Here is a 21,901-nt window from a genome sequence, read left to right as displayed (position 1 = left end):
ACATTTCTTTTTTTGTTTTTTGGGTTTTGTTTTGTTTTTTGAGACAGAGTCTCACTCTGTCACCCAGGCTGGAGTGCAGTGGCACAATCTTGGCTTACTGCAACCTCTGCCTCCCGGGTTCAAGTGATTCTCCTGCCTCAGCCTCCCGAGTAGCTGGGACTACAGGCGCCCACCACCACATCGGCTAATTTTTGTATTTTTAGTAGAGACGAGGTTTCACCATGTTAACCAGGATGGTATCGATCTACCCTCGTGATCCGCCCACCTCGGCCTCCCAAAGTGTTGGGATTACAGGTGTGAGCCACCGCGCCTGGCCCACCTGGCCTAAATTTCTTAGTTTGTACAAATGTGCCATGGTAATGCAAAATGTCGTTATTAAGGGCAGCTGGATGGAAAGTGTAGGAGTAACTATAGTGCCTTTCAACTTTTCTGTATATCTAAAATTATTTCAGAAGTAAACATTTATGTTAAAACATGAAGGTGGTTATGCTTCCATGAGTATAAAGTACAAAAGGAAGGCTCATGGTGCCGTCAGAAGTCAGAACACTGGTTTCAGGGCTGGGGGTGTTGAGAGGGGCTGAGCATGGTTGGCTTTGTGATCTAGGGGCTGGTGTGTTCCATCTGTGAATATCTTTTGAGCAGTGCACTTGCCAGGGATGTAAGTCGTATCTTAATAAATTTTCATAAGTTTGACAGAAAGTAAAATGAGGATGGGAAGCTTGTTTGGGTTGTGGGGCCTCGGGTGCTTATCCAGCCATGAGCTCTGGCCCAGATGATTCTAGAAGCCTGGAGGGAACTGAGAACATTCCAAGTAGAAGTGGCAGAGTTAAGGCCCCGAGGTGGGAACGCAGTGCTGCACATCCCCAGCTGTGAAATGGGGTGTCCTGGTCAGAGGCAGTGCTGTGTGCACTGCAGGGCTGGCAAGTCTATGTCCACATTGTGGCTCGGTGCAGTGAGAGCCAATCTCAGCCCCCTCAGCAGTGTGATTAGCCTGCCAGCAGGTGGCCAGCTGGTCCTCCTGGGAAATGGTGCCAACCCAGGGATTGGCACGAGACCAAGTGTCTTGTCCACAGACGAGCGATGGCGTCAGCCCAGTGAGCCTCGGTAAGGGCATGTGCAGGATGCTGAGCCTCTTCCATTCCCATGCCTGTCTCAAGGCCACTTGCTCCATGGGCCCATCCAGCAAGCATGGTGGCCGGGAAAGACGCCAGCTCCAACCACACGGCATGCCGTTTTGCTCACCTCAGGACCAAGAGCATCCTGCGTAGTAATTCTCTTTGGTGGGAGCACTGGAAACATGAACCACAGATACCTTCAGCGTCTAAGCCAGTGAGGTGAGGGCTGCAGGGCACCCTGCTGTCAGGAAACCCTGCATTGGCAGCTGGAAGGCACATGGTGGTGGCGCCTGCTGTGGCTGCCACAGTTGCTGCGAGGCTTCGGGATCTCGCCGGCCTCTGCAAAGTGAATTGTGACAGTGCAGAGCTCTGCAGTGCCAGGGTCCCCTGCATGGCCATGCTGACTGCAGCTGGGAACCCACCACATCCCTGGTTCCCCGCTCTTCCCAGGGCTGGGGTCTAGGCCAGGCCCCTCTTGGCCTAGCAATTGTGCCCTGGGAGGGGGACACTGTCCCACAGGTTGGGATCGAGGACCCAGGGCATGGTGCTGGCTGGCTGGGCTGCGGGGATGCCACGCTCACCTGTTTCTCTCGTGGCCTTGACGGGACCCGCTTCCTCACTGAACAGCGTTTTCCAAGGTGTCTGGGGCTGCAGGGCAGCTGGTGCGGTGCCACCCTGGTTCCTTCTAGGCAAGCCAGTCACTGGCCACCAAGGGGGCCAGATGCAGGTGCCCATGCTGCAGTGGGGGCATCTCCCAACTTCCCTCTTAGTCCTGATGGGCCTGGGCAGGGCCTGATATCGGGGTCGCCATGAGCTTCCTGGGCTAAGCCTGCCGCATGGGCCCGGGGCTGTCCAGGACACATTCAGAAAGGACACGAGCCCGGCAGCTCGGTTTGAAATTATAAAGGAACCAAGGGTCCCCCACATCCAAGTCCACTGGGAGTCGGAGCATGGAGTTCCGCTGCAGGTATCTCCAGGAACCCCGAGGTCCTCCCTGAGCCGAGGCCAGGCTGGGCACACCATAAATCCTGGGTGCCCCCAGAGAGTAGCCTGCTGCCCTGGGCTCCCCAGAAGCCCCTTCATGCCCCTGGGCCTTGGCCACATGGAAGCCCCACCAGGACAGGGTGTGACAGGACGAGGAACCCATGGCGGGGAAGCGGACCAAATGGGCCGCTGGAACCAGGCTGGTGGGCAGGGAGGGGCCTGCCCATCCCCCTTACACAGGGCCTTCCTGTCCTATGAAACCAGCACAGGCCTGGGTGCTGAGAACCCTTGCTTGGGTTTGGCTGAAAGAAAAACACGTGGTCAGACAGCACGTCCTGTGGGCCCAAAGAGTCCTTTCTGGGCCGGGCCCCACCTGCCTGGGTCTCTGGAGTCCTCAGGGTCTCTGTATGGCCCCTGGGGTCTGACACTGAGGACACACGTGCAGGCTGCTGGTTCCAGAGGGAGGGGTGTGTGTCGCCTGCAGTGGGGAAGCTGTCCGGACACAGCAGGTGGCTCCTGGGACCGCCCCCCAGGCTTCAGGCTGGCTGGGGGCTTCCTGCCCGATGCCCTCATCCCAGGGCTGTTGGGCCTGAGACACAATCCCCAGTCAGAACTCAGGTGGGAGCGGCCTTGGCTGTCACCCAGCCCCCTTGCCACCTCACATGGGGACCTGTCTCCACAGTGGGTAAGAGGGCCCAGATACAGGGCCCCCTCTGCCCTCCTGGGCTGCCCGGTCCATGCCAGGACAGACCATTCCCACACCTGGCTGAACTCTTGGCTCTGGCTCTGGCCAGGGGTCCCACCTGTGCCCTTGCCCTGAATGCTCTAGGGGTCAGGGACACTGATTCCCTTGTCTCCCTGGCTCAAGGCTTGTTGTCCTGGCACCCTTGGAGGGGTGTTCAGGAGTGAGGGACCTATGCTGCTCTCTGAGGCTGTCAGTGCTTGCAGGGAGGGGTGGGGGGGTCCCACAAATGGGTCTGGCTCCTCCAGTGCCATTAAGGGCCCCGTGAGGGGTGGGGTGGGACACCGTGGAAAGTGAGAGGGGGCTTGTTGGAGAGGTCTTGCCCACATCCCCCTCCTGCATGCACAGCATGTCCAGTGCACACGCACTGAGCTCCTTGCCTGAGGACCGGGGGGCCTATTGTACTTACTTAGAGTCCAGGAGGAAGAAGAGGAAGAAAAGGCGCAAGAGGAAGACCCAGGTAGTGGGCTTGGGGGTCTGGGGCACTCCCCTACTATTGACTCCCCAGAGGGTGACTCAGGAGGGGACCTGGTATGGAAGCCCACCTGGGGGTGGCAGGTCCCCATGCTTCCTTGTTAGTTTCCTCATAGAGGCCCGATGGTGCCCGAGAACTGCATCTTCACCGAGGGCCTAGGTATGGGAGAACCAGCCCCAAAAATGTGCCCATGGGCCAAACCTGGATGTCTTCATGAAGCCCTCTAGGGACATGGCCAGGACAGTTCCCTGGGAGGGGTCAGAGCCCATACCTCATTGCCACCTCAACCATCTCCCACTGGGCGGTGCCGGATCCTTTTATGGCCACCCCAGGGGTCCAGATGTGCATAGGAGGCTGTGGCTGGGGTTTGGCCTGGGCAGGGAAGTGCTCACCACACTCCGACTTTCATCTGGAACATGTAGGGGGTGGGCTTGGTGTCACTGTGCCCTGCCCAGCCCACCTGGCCAGACCTCCCCTGGGCCAGAGCAGAGGATCATGGGGACAGTGTGAGGAAGCTGCCCTCAGGCCAGTCAGAGTCTGACCGCAGTGCTCCCCAGGTCCCACTGGACACATGTGGACTTACTCCTCTGAACCTTAAAGGCAGTGCATGCCATCGGCGTCAACACCTGTTCCCCTTCTAGCAAATACACATCCCACAGGTGCAGGTTGAGCCTGAGAGAGATCTCTGGGGACAGCAGGCACGGGAGGACCTGGCCCTTCAAGGCTGGGGGCTGGCGGCTTGAGCTGGGCCCACTGGGACTTCAATCCCCAGAGTCAGTGACACTCCCCATGAGGGTCACCTGACCCCTCCAGGAGGCTTGGTCAGACAAGGTCTTGCAGCTCCTCATGGGGGGCACTCATTTCAGTGGGATGTGGCTTCTGGAGAGAGGGGCCTCCTCAGGGCTTGAGGCTTCCAAGCTCTCCCAGGCTGGGTGCTGCCCCCATCTTCCCATAAGGCGGAGCCTGAGCCCCAGCCTCTGCTGTGGGATGACCCCTCTTGGGGAGGGGGCCTTGCTTGTGTGTCCTGCGGGGCCCCATCTGTGCCCCTGTGGGCTGGGGGTAAGCTGGACCCCTGGGCTCGGGGAGTAGGCACTGCAGGGCAAGGAAGTTCCCTCAACCAGGGTGTCCCGGGCCTCCTTACCCCACCCATCAAGCTCTGGAGAAGCCTAATGAGGAACCCTGAGCACATGGCCCTTCCTTGTCACGATGGGAGGAACAGAAGTGCTCAGGGCCCCCTGGGCTAACCTAAAAACCAAGCCTCCCTCTTCCAGGGTCCTCTGAAGACCCTTCCCCAAGTGCAGGAAAGAGGATGGCGTCCAGGGCTCCCCACAACACCTTCCCCTTCCCGCACTCCCGGTGGACACACTGCCCTTGGCCTTGCTCTGCAGGAGCTGGGCCCCAGTGCCTGTGCCTCTGTGTCCTCCAGGGCAAGAAAGGAAACCCAACTCCAAATACATGGAGAACCCTCACATCCCAGGTCAGGGCCTGGCTGGGACTCAGCCTCTCTCATCAGCCCCACAGGGGTCTCCAGCCCCCGACTCTGCCAGCCCTACGGGATGCAGGGCCTCTGGGAAAGAGCCGAGGGGACCGTAAACTCACAGGCTGCCTCGTGGTCTTGGGGTATGACTTGGGTACCACATGTTCCTGGTGGTCTTGGAGCCCCTGGCCCTCGTGCTATTTGGGCTGCAGAATCTGAGAAGACCCCAGCCCATCATGAAATTTTTCAGTTTGCACACCCTCCAGTTCAGTCTTTGGGGTGTACAGTTTCTCCATGGTTCTAAACCAATGTGCAGAGTCTCCTGGCCACCACTCCAGCCCCTCCTGGAGCAATTCCTTCATCCTCCAAGTCTCCAGGGTGTCCCCTAAGTAGCCATCCTCTTCCCAGTCCATCCGCCCTTGGCCGTCCCAACCTGTTCTCTGTCCCTATGATTTGGCCTTTTCCAGAATGGCCTATGAATCGGAACCCTACAGCAGTAGCTTGTTGGGTCTGGTTTCTTTCCCTTAGCAAAATGCAACTAAGATCCACTGACGTTCGTGTGGGCATCACTGGCTTATTCACTTTTCTCACTGAGTCTTTTTCCCTTTGAAGGGAGGGCCACCCATCCTCTCCCCATCCCTGTGTTGAAGGTTGTCCCCATGGCCTCTCTGTGTGAGTGATGATGAATCAAGCAGTGAATGTGGCATGCAGGTTTCATGTATGTTATAAACAAAATGTTTATTTAGAAACAGAATGCTTGTTCCTCAGTACCACAAGGAAACATCAGCATTTAGACAAACAGTTTTCTCAACAAGGCAATTTTACCCTCTGCAGAAAGGGTGCTCCTCGCAGATGGAACAATGGCAAGAGCGCACCTGAATAAAGGAGGGAAGCAATTTTTATCCTTTATGCAGCTTGTCCTTGCTACTGTGTCCTGTCTCCATTGGCTGGAACTGGACCTCACAATCTAAAGTAAAGCTGACTGGCTAATAATTTAAAATGTTTCTTCTCTACTAAAAATACAAAAAAACTAGCCGGGCGAGGTGGCGGGCGCCTGTAGTCCCAGCTACTCGGGAGGCTGAGGCAGGAGAATGGCGTAAACCCGGGAGGCGGAGCTTGCAGTGAGCTGAGATCCGGCCACTGCACTCCAGTCCGGGCGACAGAGCGAGACTCCGCCTCAAAAAAAAAAAAAAAAAAATGTTTCTAAACAGGCAAAAGCAATGGAGAACAAAGGAAAAGAGGAAGTTGCTTATGAAAAGACTTAGAAAAGTAATCACATTCCCAAATAAGGAAGGGGCATAGGCTTTGAGCTGGGACCTGCCTGTGAGCATGTCCAGCACAGATAATCTTGATTAAAGCACAAGGACATATAATGTACTTATTCCTTTATATCTAACAGCTACATAGGATAGAGCTTTACAAAGAGTTATTAACACAAAGCAAGGAGGCTTGAAGGAAGTTAGTCTTTAAAGAAAACTATTATTTCTAACACTTATGATTTATTCTTTAACAAGAAGGGAAACTTTGAAGGGGAACTTTTTCCTTTCTACAATGTGGATATCCGTTTTCAAATCAGTTAGTTCAATGTCTGTGACACTGGGGCCGTGTGGTTCGAGTCCACTGAGCTTTGCGAGTGACTGTCCAACTGGCTTCCAAAGTGGCTGTGTCATGTCACGTTTCCACCAGCTGTGGATGAGAGTTCCAAATCCCCCTGCCCCCAGCATTTGGTACTGTCAGTGTTGCAAGGGGAGGTTCAGCAGCTGTCCCCCACGATGGGTCCCTACCATGGCTCCCAGTGGGCCAGGGAGAGCACTTTTCACCATTGTGCATGATTTTGTTTGCTGCCTTCTGTCTCCTCAGGATCCTCCTGGGTTCTGACCCCACATATTTCAGCCTGGCCCAGGGCTTGGAACCTGGGAGGTGCTCAGTGCATGGTGCTGGCTGCTCCCTGGGCCAGGAGAGCCCTTGGCAGCTCTGTCATCCCTCCTGGGTGAACCTGGTTTTTGCTCCAGAGAAGTCTCCATCCGCCGGGTTCACCTCATCTCCACTGGGACCCTGTGGCCCCCATAGGCGTACCTGATGCCATATCATTTCCTAAATATCATGTGATTCCTCAGCGTCCGGCTCAAGTCCAGGTCGATCTGGTGGATGTGTTCGGAGGACCTCATGCTTTTTTCCTTCATGACCTGTAGGTCAGGGCCAGGAGGAGGAAGCAGCCTCAGAACAGACGGAAGGACGCCTGCCCCAGATGGCAGTCAGCCCATAGTCAGCACTTCTGGAAGGAGGGAAAGAAGGAAGGTTTCCTTCTGCAGAAAGCTGCTTTTGGGCTTCTTTCTGAAGCCGGAGAGGGTCACCAGAGCTGAGCTCATCTGTGTGCCTCTGTCACCGTCTGTGCCCAGGATGTGCCTCTGACCACCCCAGCCCTCCCCATAAGCTGGGCTCGATGTTCCCTCCAGCTGGAGACCTGGGCTCCTGACAGAGCCTGGCCGGTTTGTTGTTCTCTGGCTGAGTATACCTCGTAGTTCCCAGATTCTCAGGCTTGGCTTCCTCAATGTTTAGCAGGACAGACCACACCCAGTCCCGGACCTTCGGGAGAATTCCTTTGTACACTCTGGCAGAGAACTGATCTGGTGACACAGGCCAAAGGGTGACCCCAGCAAGGACCAGGGCCCAAGGATTCTGGAAGTCTCTGGTTTTGGCCCCATGATTCCTCCATAGAGGTGAGGTCAAGCTGGGACAGGGCTCTCCTCCCAGGGCTGAAAGAGTGGGTGAGCACTCAGAGTCTGAACTCTGATCTGCACCTGTTCCTTCACCAGGAGGCTTCCCTAGCCGTGATCTAGGGTGGCCCCAGCCCTGGCATCAGATTCCCTCCCAGCAAGGTGACACTTGCACAAATGGGCAGCAAAGCTGGCGACCAGGCCTGCTGCCCTCTGAGTGAGGAGAGGGTGCTACCCGCTCTCTGAGAGGCAGATGGTGCCAGGCCACAGCCATAGGTGCCCGTCCCCCTGACTCTGCAGACAGTGGTTCTGGAGGCCTCTTCCTCCCCACGTTACCTTCTTGCTCTTGCTGTATTTCTGCCATTCTCCCAGCATCTTCAGCCACTTTTCCACGTGTCTCCTGTCCTGCTACGTTTGCTGTCAAATGAGGAATGTTGGAGTTAGTGGACTGCCACGCTTCCCAGAGTGGCCCGTGGATGCTGGGTCCTGGGCTCTGGAGCCCTAGTAGTACCCAGCTGGAAGGAGCCAGGGAAGGGCAGACCCTAGGGGCTGAGACCCTCTGAGAAAATGAGCACCAGTGGGCTGGCCTTGTGACCCTGGGACGTAACATCCTCAGGCCACAGACACAGCAGTCTTAGGTTGGGTCCTAGTCTCTAGGTGGGGTCCCGACACAAGTGGGCAGCCACCCCCAAGCCACAACTGTTGTTCTCACTTTGAAATTTCGGGAAATTACCAGAGAAACAGAGACTTGGGGTCAGGTCCAGCAGGGACAGCTACCTCTCCCAGTGACAGCACATTGCTCCCACCCACCACCACCCAGGCCTGCTGCCTTCCTCTGCCTCACCGACCACCCGCTGAGTCCCCCGTCCCTGGACCAGCTCCCCAAGCATCAGGGACAGGCTGTTACCTTCACCTCAAGGGCATTGTCAGGGGCAGCTCTGTCTCACTGTAAGGCACCCCAGACAGAGCTGAGGACCTGCACAGGGCCTGGAGCCATCCCGGTCCGGGAGTCCACCCCCAGAAAGGACTGACTGTCCCCATCCACCCCAAGTCTCAGCTCGGGAGAAGCCACAGGGAAGGGAGGACAAGGGCCTTGTGGGACTGACTCCCAGGAGGGTCCATGACCTGGGAGAAGATGGAGTTCAGGGCCAGCCTGGCCGGGGCCACTAGGGGCCCTGGTGTGGGGGATGGTCAGGCTGTACAATGGGGATGTTCCTCCTGGACTGGAGATGGTGCTTTCTGCTGGAGCTGAGAAATGTCAGCTCTGAGCTGGGACAGTCTCTGCCCAGGGTGGGTGGCTGCAGCCGAACAGAAGTCCCTCAGGGAGTGACCACATCACCCTGCTGGGGTCTAGGGTGCCTGGCTCCTCTTATCTGGCCCCAGATGCCATCCCAGCACCAGAACCAGGGCCTTTAGTCACAAGCTCTGCTGCCCCCCAGCCAGAATGACTAGAATGGGGGGCGCTCCCCATCTTCTCCCCCCTTCCCCTAGGCCCACAGCCCTCACTGTCCCCATGGGAAAGGACATGGTCCGTGAGGGAACCATGGCATTGTCCATGGGGAAGGGCACTAGGGGAATGGGGAGAAGAAGAGCAGGTGGGCCCTCAGCGATCTGTGGACAGCTGCCCCAAGGCTGGACCAGGTGCCCCCTCACCCTGTGGCCACAACCCTTGGATCTCACTAGGATAGTGTACAAGTGGACAGGGCCAGACCCTCAAGCTGTCCACCTCTTCTTGTGCTAACTTGGAGACAGAACTGCTGAGAGCCCAGGGGCCTGACCTAGACCCCCTCTATTCCCACCCGCTCACTAGATGCACTCTCTAGATGGCCGCCCTCCCTAGATGGCCGCATTCCCTAGATGGCCGCCCTCCCTAGATGGCCGCCCTCCCTAGATGGGCCAGGCACCTCTGGCCTAACAACAATCACGGGCTGGACCTGCAGGGGAGCCCGGGAGGAGGTCTACCCTGGAAAAGAGGTAGGCCCAAGCCAAGGAGACACATCCCGCCTCAGAAAGACTTTTCTAAAAGCAAAACCCATCCCTGAGCTGAGATTTGTACTTTAGTGGGTGAGGGGAGCACAGGGGACTCACTGCAGAATCCCGACGCCCTCAGTGCTCTTGTAGATGTTACCATGCCCAGGCTCTGTGTCCACTGGCAGCCCAGTTCTACATCCCTGAAACCCAGAGGGAGCCGGGGGGAGGCATCCAAGGTAAAACGTGCAAGGCCTGGGGGTGTTATCAACGTGTCACCACCCTGTGCTCCTGGGAAGCCCAGGACGCTTTGACCAGGGAGCACTGGGAGGGGCCTCCGTCCAGGGAGCAGACACGGGCTGTGCCTGCTCATGCTTGGGAATGACGTCCCCTCGCTCCTGTGCCAGCAGGTGTCGCTTTCTCTCCACTGGGAGGGGCCTCCGTCCAGGGAGCAGAGACCGACTGTACCTGCTCATGCTTGGGAATGACCTGCCCTCACTCCCGTGCCAGCAGAGGGTGTCGCATTCTCTCCCATGTCCATCCTGCGAGACAAAATCGTCCAAAGGTTACACTGTACCCGAGAGCTTCGGAGAACACCTGAGCCACTCCTGCCGGGCTCCCAGATGCTGGCAGTGCGTGGCCCCCATTCCACACCACCCCCAGGTGAAAAGGAGCCAGACCCAGTGGCCCACACCTGCACGGCTCTCTGGAGTATCAGGCCCAAGCAAGAGTGGGCTCCTCCTTCCCAATGACTTGAGAACAGTGGGACCTGGTCAGAGAATCCCGTTGTCCCCAGATGCCATGAAATGGGAACATATCTGCCCCAACAGGTTGAAAGATGTCCACCTGGCCGGGCACAGTGGCTCAAGCCTGTAATCCCAGCACTTTGGGAGGCCGAGACGGGCGGATCACAAGGTCAGGAGATCGAGACCATCCTGCCTAACCCTGTGAAACCCCGTCTCTACTAAAAAATACAAAAAACTAGCCGGGCGAGGTGGCGGGCGCCTGTAGTCCCAGCTACTCGGGAGGCTGAGGCAGGAGAATGGTGTAAACCCGGGAGGCGGAGCTTGCAGTGAGCTGAGATCCGGCCACTGCACTCCAGCCTGGGCGACAGAGCCAGACTCCGTCTCAAAAAAAAAAAAAAAAAGAAAAAAGAAAGGTGTCCACCTGCCGAGGGCAAAGGGCCTGCGATTCCAGGGGTGTGGAGGCAGACTGGGGTCCAGGACCAGAGGTCTCTGTATGCTCAGCCTCCTGGGATCGCCCAGAAACCACAAAGTTGCCCAGTTTTCTATGGAGTGCAAGGCATCTCCTGAGCTCTCCACTCTACTCCACTCACCACTTGGCTACCGTGGCCCTTCAGTCTGACCAGTGAAGCCGCTGTAGGAATAACGCCAGTTGAGCAGGAGGGTGTTTGGTTTAGGGGAAGAAAATGATCTATTGTCTCCAAAGCAGCTTCTGTGCTGGTGGAAACCATGACTCTGGGGGAGGGACGGTGGACTCCACAATTCTGAGCTATCCACGTGGGGCGTGGGGGGCTTCATTTTCCCAGGTCACTGAGAAAGAACAGGAGAACTCTGGGTCCTTGGTCCTGGAGAACACCTGGATGAACAATTCCTCCTGGGACCACCGGGGGCAAAAGGGAGGCGAGGTCTCTAGAGGACCAGACCGAGAAAGAAATACTTGGAGAGAACCCCAGTGCCTGTACCCCTCTGAACAGGAAGGAAGGTAGTCTCCATCCAGGCAGCCCTCCAGGGCTCCCTCATTTTCGACAAGTGCCCAGAGGCAGAAGGCTCCCCATCCTCTCCGGAACAGGGAACTGTGTGTGTCCAGTGGGTCCCAGCTTAGGGCACAGATGTATTCTGAGGACCCTCCCCTCCACCCCACCCACAGTGGATCCATCCCAGGAGCTCTGCCAGGGCCAGGCTCTGCCCCATTGAGATCTGGAACCCTGGACACATTTGGGATCTAGGGCAGGGAGGCCACAGGGTTCAGGCCTTAAGTCCAACATGGCACAGGGCAGGGGTGAGAGTGCAACCCAGGGTCACATCTGGATTCTTGGGGTTACCCAGTCACCGCCTCTCTGAACCCAGATGTCTCACCTGTCGAATGGGCACATTTGGGAACAGCACCCACCCTATGGAGCCACTGTGAGGACCAAGGAGATGATTGTCCGCCTGGGCAGCACAGAACGGGCACCTGGTGAGTGCTCAGGGTTGACCCTCCTTGGCAGCTGCCCAGAGGCCAGCACTGCCCACCCCATAGCCACTGTCCCCAAGTCAGCATGAAGGGAAGAGAGAATGTCACACTCACCTGATTCTGATGAACTAGGGTTATATCTCTCCCATAGCAAACCCTCATGAACACAGAACTGCTCGCAGATAGCACTGTGTGTGTGCGGTTGCTCTGGAACACAGAAGCAGGCTGGAGGGCGAGCGGGTACTCAGCACCAGTGACATTCTGAGGTCATGGCACGCATCACAATGGGGCCTTGCCGGGTCATCAGGGCCCAGAGTCAGCGTCCTTCACTGCCTGAGGCGTCAACAAGCCTGCATGCAATGTGTGCACGTGTGCGCACATGTGTATGTGGGTAAACGTGTCTGTGCACCTGTGTGTTGCTTCTCTGGCCAGACCAGGCCACCCCACTCGTGTCTGCACCCAGTTCCTCCTCACTGTTACCCCCGAGGCCCAAGGCCAGCATCAGAGCATCCATGGGTGCTCCCTAACCTCAGCCCTCCCCAGCCAGGGTGGTCTTGGGATACACATAGGGGTGGAGGGAAGTGACTGCTGCTGTTGAATATCAGCATAAAAATATTAATACTATTACCTAATGACCTTTTCAGTATCTGTAGAAACTCTTCATGGTATCCCTTTTTGTATTTCTGATATTTTAATGATATGTTTCTCGCCATGACCCTGGGTTATTCTAGCTGGAGGGTCCTGTGGGGAAAGTGCCTGGCACACTGCAGGGAATCACTCTTCTAGACCATGTTATCTGAAATCGGGCTCACCTGTCCTTCCCAGAGCCTAGGGTATGCTGAGTTCCAGGGACCAGAAAGAGCTTGGGATAAAAAGAAGGTTCAAGGGTAGGGCTTTGACCTGGGCTGAGTCTGCCTGGGCCGTCCAAACCTGCAGGCTGGAGTCCTGAGACACAGGCGGTCCAGATGCCCCAGGGCAGGGCCCTCCTGATTAACACCTGCTCCCCTGTACTCATTAGTAACCTCACCCATCCTACTCTCAAAGCACAGTTGGCCCTGGTATCCGTGGGCTCTGCATGTGTGGATTCAGCTAACAGTGGGTAGAAAAGGGAGTGGATGGCTATGTCTCTGCTGAACATGTACGGACTTTTTTCCTGTCGCCATTCTCTAAACAATACAGTGTGACAACCATTTACATAGCATCTGCATTGTATTACAGTTCATAAATAATCTAGAGATGGTCTAAGGTATACGGGGGATGTGCATCGGTACTATGTGAATGCTAGGCCATTTTATATCAGAGACTTGAGCATCCATGGATTTTGGTATCCACAGTGGGGTGGGGCCCTAGAACTAATCTCCCATGGATACCAGGGAATGACTGGATATACTCACTCAGGAAGGCTTCTCCTTGGAGAAAGGCCCCAGTTCAGGACAGACAGGGACATCCTCTTTGGACTACTATCCATCCATCCATCCATTCACCCATTGGCCCACCACTAGTACTGTCCCAATGACAGCCCTAGCAAGTGGAGACAATGAAAAAGACTGGTTCACGTTGTCCAGCTTTGAAATCTCGGAAGAAGTTGCACCAGTATAGGGGTAGGGGGGTCAATCTCCTCCAGGATCCAGAGAGCATACTGGCTGGCCTCAGGGTCAGGAAAGGAGCCCTGCTTCTCCACCAGCCAGACAGGTCTGCAGAAGGATGGGGCTGGGGCTGGCCATGCCGATCACTTGGGCCTAATGAGGGGAAAAGAAAGACTGTGGGACAGAGGGAGCACGGGGGCAGCTGGTGGCCTAAGCAGAAGGAACTTCAGAGAAGAGGTTGGGGAGGGCTGTGTTAGTTCATTTTCGCACTGCTGTAAAGAAATGCCAGAGACTGGGTAACGTATGAAGGAAAGAGGTTGAATTGACTTGCAGTTCAGGAAACTTACAATCAAGGCAGAAGGCGAAGGGGAAGCAGGCACCTTCTTCACAAGGCGGCAGGAAGGAGTGAGTGGAGAACAAGGAAGCGCCACACTTTAAAACCATCAGCTCTCCTGAGAACTCACTCACTATCAGGAGAATAGCATGGGAGAAACTGCCCCCAAATCCAACCTCCCCCACCAGGTTCCTCCCTTGACACACGAGGATTACAACTCCAGATGAGATTTGGGTGGGGACACAGAGTCAAACCCATCAGAGGCTCGCTCGGTCTTGCGGCTCCCCCAGGGCTCGGGCTGAGTGCAGATCTGATCTGCGGGCCCTGCTCTCCAGCACGCTGGGGCTCCGCCTGTGTATCCCCATCTGCTGCCTCCTGGTGTGTTTCCTCAAAAGGAGGGTGGATCTGCTCTCCTGGCCACGTCCTCCCAGGGTGAGGACATGAAACTGGGCTCTTTGTCCTTCTTGCTCTTGGGTGACAAGCCTTGGTCATCGCTAGGTCCTGTCACTGTCACTGCTTCTAAGTGGAGAGCATTTGCCAAATCTGCCTGGGAGAGGCCGGGGGTGCGTCCTTGTTATTTGTTCTATCTTGGTTAGAACAAATTAAGGTTAAGTTATCTGGGCCAGCAGACAATAGAGTGGCACCGAGGAAAGGTGGGCGTAGAGTGCTGGCCTTTGGGCTTGCCTGGACTGTGGTGGGAGGGGTGAAGGTGACCAGGAAGCAGGGCTGTCAGCGCTAAAGTCAGGAGGAGGTGGTTGTGCTGAGGGGGAAGGTGTGTGGCTGGCTTGGGGCAGGACATAAGTAAGAGCCAAGGTCTGGCAGCTCGCAGAGGGGGCCGCTGGCACCTGGTCTAGAGGCTGCAGAGGCCAGGGCTTGTCCTTAGCTCTTGGATCCAGGGAGACTTCTGGAGCCTGTGCCTGTGACTTTCTAGGGGTGGAGCTGGTGAGGGCAGGGGGAAGGGTGAGAGAGGAGGCCTTGCATGGCAGGGTGCAGGACAGGAAGCTGGCCAGGGACCAGTTTGCAGTGGCTGCTCCCGTCCCCACCCCCATCCCCAGGCACACCCCTACCCCCACCCTGGTGCAGGGCTGGGCCTGGGCACGTGTCCTCTGCTTTGGTCTCAGCAGATCACAAGATGGAAGCTGGCAGCCCGGCAGCCATGCCACTCAAGCCAGTGGTGACCTGTGGCTTCTTCTTCCTGGATTGTGGGGTGCCCACACAGGAGAGCACAGGCATGCCCCACACCCCTGACCTTGAGGGCGCTGGGAGGTGGGGGCCCAAGGTGCTCTAGCCCTGTGTGTATGCCCTGAAAGGTGGCCTAGGAGTCCTGTGTGAGCCCTCCATGTGGGGTCCCAGGAGCTTTAACAGTGGCAGGGAGGGAGATGAGGAGGGAGAAAGAAGTGCAGAAGAAGGAGAGAAAGAGAGTTGGGGAGAGAAGAGTGAGACAGAAAGAGAGGAAGAGAGATGGGGGAAGAAACAGAGAAAGAGAGATGGGGAGAGAGACCAAGGGGGCTGAGAGGAAGAGGAGGGAGAGAGATAGGGAGACAGACATAAAAAGCAAAGAGAGAGACAGGGAGAAAGGTGCATGACTAGGAGGTCGGGTCATTCTTGATCACAGTTCCAGGGCAAACTGTAGGTTGCCATCACCTAACCACACATGCAATAAAGCCTTCTGCCTGCTGCTGATAGCCCTCAAGAACCCCTTCTCCTGGAGACTAAAACCTTTGACGGCTGCCCTTCCGCACTGGATGTTCACTGTGTCTTCTGACAAACGGCGACGTCTCTTTGCAGGAGTGGTATCAATAAAGAGCCCGATTTGAGGAGGCGAGTAGCGTGAGGCGTTCCAAACCATGTGCAGCTGAAAGGCCTTTAATTAAGGTTTCAAACTCTACAGTAGGTGGATTGCTGGCATCATCGCTGCTGGGGTCCCCCTTTGCTTTCTTTGATTCATTGTTTGAATCTGTTCATTGTTTGAATCTGTTCATCTGTTTCTTTCTTTGATTCATTGTTTGATTCATTGTTTGAATCAGCACCTTCACTCCTGACACACATTCTTGGTAACTGGATTATACCTATCGCAAAGGAGACAGATCAGAACCACGGTCCTTCAGCTGGAGTACCCCAGCCCTGGGGAAACAGGTGTGCAGAGAACGTGTGAATCCTTGGGATAAATGTGGTGCATCTCCCTCAGGAGACAACATGTTCATGTTGAGTAATTTATTATTTTTAATACATTAATTAATAAATCAAGCTCAGGGGACAGGCTTGCCTGGGAGGACTTAGCGAGTCTCACAGGGTCCTCAGGGTGCTGGGAATGTTCACTTTGTTTCAAACCTGTTTCCTTTCACAGAGAACCTATAGCCATCACTTGGGGCTGGAAGAGGTCCCGGGGTAACGGAGGGTTCCTGGCCAGGGCCACACACCCTGGTGTTATCTGAAAGCTTCTGAACTAATCCCAGCCTCCAAAAGCCTGATGGGTGATGGCAACCGGGCCTCCAAGCTTTTTCTATCACAATTTTCCTCCTCTCCTGTCCATGACCACCATGTCTCCTACCCACTCTCTGTATGCAATGCTGCGGGAATTTTTACAGTTCGGGGAAGTAATTCTGTTAGGCGAGGTCAGGAAAACAGATTGCTGTTTTCTTGATTTTCTAGAAACAGAGGGCCTCCCCACCTGCCCCCAAACCCCCACCCCACTGCAGTGAGCATCTCTCTCTTTACTCCAGCCCGGGCTGGAGTGCAGTGGCCGGATCTCAGCTCACTGCAAGCTCCGCCCCCCGGGTTCACACCATTCTCCTGCCTCAGCCTCCCGAGTAGCTGGGACTACAGGCGCCCGCCTCGTCGCCCGGCTAGTTTTTTGTATTTTTAGTAAAGACGGGGTTTCACCGTGTTAGCCAGGATGGTCTCGATCTCCTGACCTCGTGATCCGCCCGTCTCGGCCTCCCAAAGTGCTGGGATTACAGGCTTGAGCCACCGCGCCAGGCCAACATTTTCTATTTCTTCATATTTATATTTAGGACGTTCCTCTGGGCTGTCAGGGGTTGCCCTCTTAGCTTTCCAGGCTTTGACTTGAGTGTGATGTATCCAGGAGTCAATACCTGTTAACTTTTGCCGCTGAGGGGGTTAAAAGAAGAACAGTGTAGAGGCCAGGTACGGTGGCTCATGCCTGTGATCAGCACTTTGGGAGGCGAAGGCAGGCGGATCACCTGAGGTCAGGAGTTCGAGACCGGCCTGATCAACATGGAGAAAGCCTGTCTCCACTAAAAATACAAAAATTTGCCAGATGTGGTAGTACACGCCTGTAATCCCAGCTACTCAAGAGACTGAGGCAGGAGACTCGCTTGAACCCGGGAGGCGGAGGTTGCGGTGAGCCGAGATTGCACCATTGCACTCCAGCCTGGGCAACAAAAGAGAAACTCCGTCTCAAAAATAAAAATAAGAAGAACAGTGTGGGGCCCTTCCCAGCTTGGGCTTGGGGAGGAGAGAAGAGAGAGCTTTCACCAGTACCAAATCCCCTGGGTTAAATAAAGGTGGTCCTGTGTTTGAGGCTGGGCTTCTGCTAGTTGTATTCATTGCTGTTGAAAGTGAGCTAGAGAGGTTACATCCTTAATCAACTCAGAGGTCTCCAGGTCTAATGAGAAATCACTGGTAAGGAAAGGCCATCCATTCCGCATTTCAAAAGGGCTCAGACCTAATGTTGAAGGGGTATTTCCTACCCGCGGTAAAGCCATGGGAAGAAGAGTGACCCAAGGAAGCTGAGTTTCTTGGGACAGTTTTCTGAGGTGTCTTGATGACATCGTTGGTCATCTCTACCTTTCCTAAGGACTGGGGTCTCCAAGCGCAATGGGGATGATATCGTCTGCCTAGTGCCTTTGAGAACCCCCATGTGATGGCTGCCTTCAGTGAGGGGCCGTTGTCGCTTTAGAGGCACTCAAGCACACCAGCCTGAGGAGTTATTTCATTAACTCACACTTTTATTACCTCAGAAGCCTTTTCTATGTGGCGTGGAAATGCCTCTACCCAGTTAGTGAAAGTATCTGCCCATACTAGGAGGCACTGGGTGCCCTTCATCTTTGGTGTATGGGTGAAATCTATCTGCCAGTCCTCCCCTTAATAGCTTCCCATCCTTTGGGTTTGAGAAGGAAGGAGCTGCCTGTTGAGGAGATTATTATTTTTTTTTTTTTGAGGCGGAGTCTTGCTCTGTCGCCCGGGCTGGAGTGCAGTGGCCGGATCTGAGCTCACTGCAAGTTCCGCCTCCCGGGTTCACGCCATTCTCCTGCCTCAGCCTCCCGGGTAGCTGGGACTACAGGCGACCGCCACCTCGCCTGGCTAGTTTTTTGTATTTTTTAGTAGAGACGGGGTTTCACCGTGTTAGCCAGGATGGTCTCGATCTCCTGACCTCGTGATCCGCCCGTCTCGGCCTCCCAAAGTGCTGGGATTACAGGCTTGAGCCACCACACCCGGCCTTTTTTTTTTTTTTTTTTTGAGATGGAGTCGCGTGCTGTCACCAGGCTGGAGTACAGTGGCATGATCTCAGCTCACTGCAACCTCCATCTCCCGGGTTCAAGCAATTCTCCTGCCTCAGCCTCCCAAGTAGCTGGGACTACAGGCGCTTACCACACCTGGCTAATTTTTGTATTTTTAGTAGAGACGGGGTTTCACCATGTTGGCCACGATGAGTCTCGATCTCTGGACCTCGTGATCTGCCCACTTTGGCCTCCCAAAGTGCTGGGATTATGGGCGTGAGCCACCGCGCCTGGCCTCAGCTAGGACTTTTATTGGATTTAGTAATACATCACACCCTCTTGCTTCTACAATATCAGTCATAGGCCCATTTGTACAACAAGACTAATTGCTGGGTCTGTCCTGAGCGGTGTGCTGAGTTCAGCAACATGGAGGAATCTCTCAATGACCCAGAACTTACAGTCTTAGGATTCCCTTTGTTAGCTTTATCTTTAACCCTTGAAGACTTATCGGGCATAAATGGCACATGGTATGGGAACACTTTCGACTGGGTAACTAACTCTTCCCAGGAAAACACTCCCCCCGGTGCAGTGCCAGGAAACACTCCCCCCAAAGACAGCCTTCATACCGTCAGTTAGGAAAAGATGACTGGGTAATCGCAAGTGCCTCCCTCTGCTTTACAAGCAGGGGAAGGGGCCGTATCTGGGAGATGTCAAACATTGTAACACCACACTTGTGATTGCTGAAAGCTCAGAGGTTTGGAAAAGAAAGAGCTACAGAGATGATCTAAGAAAATTAGCAGCCCTATGCAGGGGTGGCTTTTAGAATCTGGCCTCTCCTCCTGGTTGGAAGTTCTGATGGGAGTGGCAGGCTCTAGATAACCACCTTGCCACACGGTACGATGATGTGAAAAACAACACGGGGCCTTCCCAAACATGCCTCCTTGGGGAATTCCAGACCCCTGTATGAGGCTGGCGAATAGGGGTGGCCTGCAAATCTGTGGGTGAACAGGGGGTGTCTGGACCGACAGCCCCTGCAATAAGGATTGTCTAAGATATTGGCCAGGACATACTGTTTCCCTGATCTTTTGAAACTCCATTTGTCAGGTGGACCCTTCTCATTTAGCATGTACAATTCCAAATGGCATTGTGAATGACAATCCTGAGTATGCACATCCCTATCCCAAAGATGCTCCTATTATAGGTAAAAAGGGAAAGCTTCTAAGATATGAGAAAGATCTTCCTGTGTCTCTCTCACAAGCGATAACTTAGAACCATCCCTTCGAGGGACGGGTGGCTCGTGGACACAGGTAATCCTCCCTAGGCATCGGAAGGCATCCTGCACTATAGCAGCAATGGTCCCTGATCTGTTATTTTAAAATTTCCCTGACATGGCAGCATCATCTGTGGACATCCCTAACCTAGGCTCTTTTCTAGAGAGTGCACTATCTCAGATACGCTGAACAAAGAGATCTATCATTTCCATGCCCTCATATGGAGATTTAACCAAAAGAGAAGATTGGGGAGGACATGCACATGACAATCCCATCTTAGAAACTCCATGGATGGGGGATTCTACAGTCAGAGGCATATTCTGGTTTGCTGGTATTCCTCTTCTTGAAAGATCAGTATTTAATATTTCCATTATGATGCAATGAGGATGGAAGGCAACAGTAGGGTCCATAGAGGCACAACAACAATCCATAGAGTCTGTAGCCCCAGGAATAGCACAAAGTAGACAGGACTTAGATGTCCTTGTGGCTGAAGTAGGGGGTACATGTGCACTTTTTTTTTTTTTTTGAGTTAGAGTCTCGCTTTGTCACCAGGCTGGAGTGCAGTGGCATGATCTTGGCTCACTGCAAGCTCCGCCTCCCAGATTCAAGTGATTCTCGTGGCTCAGCCTCCTGAGTAGCTGGGACTACATGTGCCCACCAGCACGCCCGGCTAATTTTTGTATTTTTAGTAGAGACGGGGTTTCACTGTGTTAGCCAGGCTGGCCTCAAACTCCTGACCTCGTGATCCGGCTGCCTCGGCCTCCCAAAGTGCTGGGATGACAGGCGTGAGCCCCCGCGCCCGGCCCACCCGTGCACTTTTAAATGAAGCATGCTGCTTGCTTCTGGATCGGCATCTCTAGTCAGGTAGAAGCGAACCTACAGGTGCTTAAAGATCAAGTGAGAGTCGTTGACGAGTTCAGGGAAAACGTGGATTCCAGTCTTCTTTCTGGAATCGATTAGTTCCTTTTTTAAGCCCTCTCTTGCTCGTGGGTTTTGTACTAATATTTGGACTTTGTATACGCAATATAGTAACTTGAATTATTTCCTCTCCCCTAGAAGCTATTAAACTCCAAATGGCGCTGCAGATGGAACGTCGCATGGACATGCCACTCTTCCGACGACTCTCAGATCGACTCCAGGAGGAGCTCTAGCTGCTGTGCCCCACTCAGTGCCCCGCTCTTTGGCAGGAAGTAACCAGAAGGGGTCATTGCCCAATACCCACTACCAGCAGTGAGGGTTACCACTCCTAAGAGGGGAAATATGATACAGGAGCTAGAAGACTTATTTGGCAGATAGTGAGGGTGAAGGAGTCCTCAGCAAGGCTTCCCTTTGAAGAAACACTGCTTGCGTTTGCTCAGAGACTATGGCACCTGTAGGTCATTAATTTATCTAACAAGAACACTTGTAGTCAGTTTCTTTTATCTAAGCTAAGAGCAAAATGTGCTTTACTAGTCTTAGGACCCCATCCCTTTTCCTAAAACCATGTTGATCCCTCTGAGCTTTATTTAAACTACTCCTCAGCTTACTTCATTCTTACGCTCTAGTTCCTTTTTTTTTTTGGAGACAGCTTCACTCTGTTGCCCAGGGTGGAGTGTAGTGGCACGATCACTGCTCACTGCAACCTCCAGCTCCTGGCTTCAGGAGACCCTCCTGCCTCAGCCTTCCAAGTAGCTGGGATTACAGGCATGCACCACTGTGCCTGGGTACTTTTTTGTATTTTTAGTAGAGATGGGGTTTAGCCATGTTGGCCAGGCTGGCCTCGAACTTCTGACCTCAGGTGATCTGCCCGTCTTGGCCTCCCAGAATGCTGGGGTTACAGGTGTGAGCCACCATGCCTGGCCCACCCTATTAACTGTTTTTTGTTTAAGTGATGAGTCTCGCTACGTTACCCAGGCTGCAATGCAGGGGTTCTTCACAGGTACAATAAATAGTAGCTTACTACAGCCTCAAACTCTTGGGCTGAAGTGATCCTCTCACCTCAGCCTCCCAAGTTGCTGGGACTACAGGAACCTGCCACCATGCCCAGCTGTTTTATAAAGTATTTTTAGAAATGGGGGTTTCACCATGTTGCCCCCAGACTAGACTCATGGGCTCAGATGTCCTCCCTCCTCCACCTCCTGAGTAGCTGGGACTATTAGGTGCACACCACCACTCCTGGCAAGAAAACATTTTTTTTTTTTCCCCGAGAGTCTTGCTTTGTCACCCAGGCTGGAGTGCAGTGGTACAATCTTGGCTCACTGCAACCTCTGCCTCCCAGGTCCAAGTGATTCTCCTGCCTCAGCCTCCCGAGTAGCTGGGATTACAGGCGCCCGCCAACATGCCGGGCTAATTTTTGTACTTTTAGTAGAGACGGGGTTTCATCATGTTGGCCAGGCTGGTTTCGAACTCCTGACCTCGTGATCCTCCTGCCTTGGCCTCCCAGTGCTGGGATTACAGGCATGAGCCTCTGTGCCCGGCCAAGAAAACATTCTTAATTCCATTTAGGTTCACATAAATTCCATTTAGGTTCACATCTAACGTCAGATGAATTTTCTTGATAGAACAAATGTGCAGAAGACTTTTTTAAATACACA

General features: G+C 54.4%; 1 pseudogene; it reads right to left on the bottom strand.

Moving 5' to 3' along the window:
* Nucleotides 1–487: 487 nt before the first annotated feature.
* Nucleotides 488–3,930, bottom strand: LOC117076162 (annotated as a pseudogene).
* Between the last annotated feature and the right edge of the window lie 17,971 nt (nt 3,931–21,901).

The sequence above is a fragment of the Trachypithecus francoisi genome, unplaced genomic scaffold, assembly GCF_009764315.1.
Source record: "Trachypithecus francoisi isolate TF-2019V2 unplaced genomic scaffold, Tfra_2.0 Lachesis_group5, whole genome shotgun sequence".
Classification (NCBI taxonomy): Eukaryota; Metazoa; Chordata; class Mammalia; order Primates; family Cercopithecidae; genus Trachypithecus; species Trachypithecus francoisi.
This window is presented reverse-complemented; position numbering and strand designations above follow the sequence as displayed.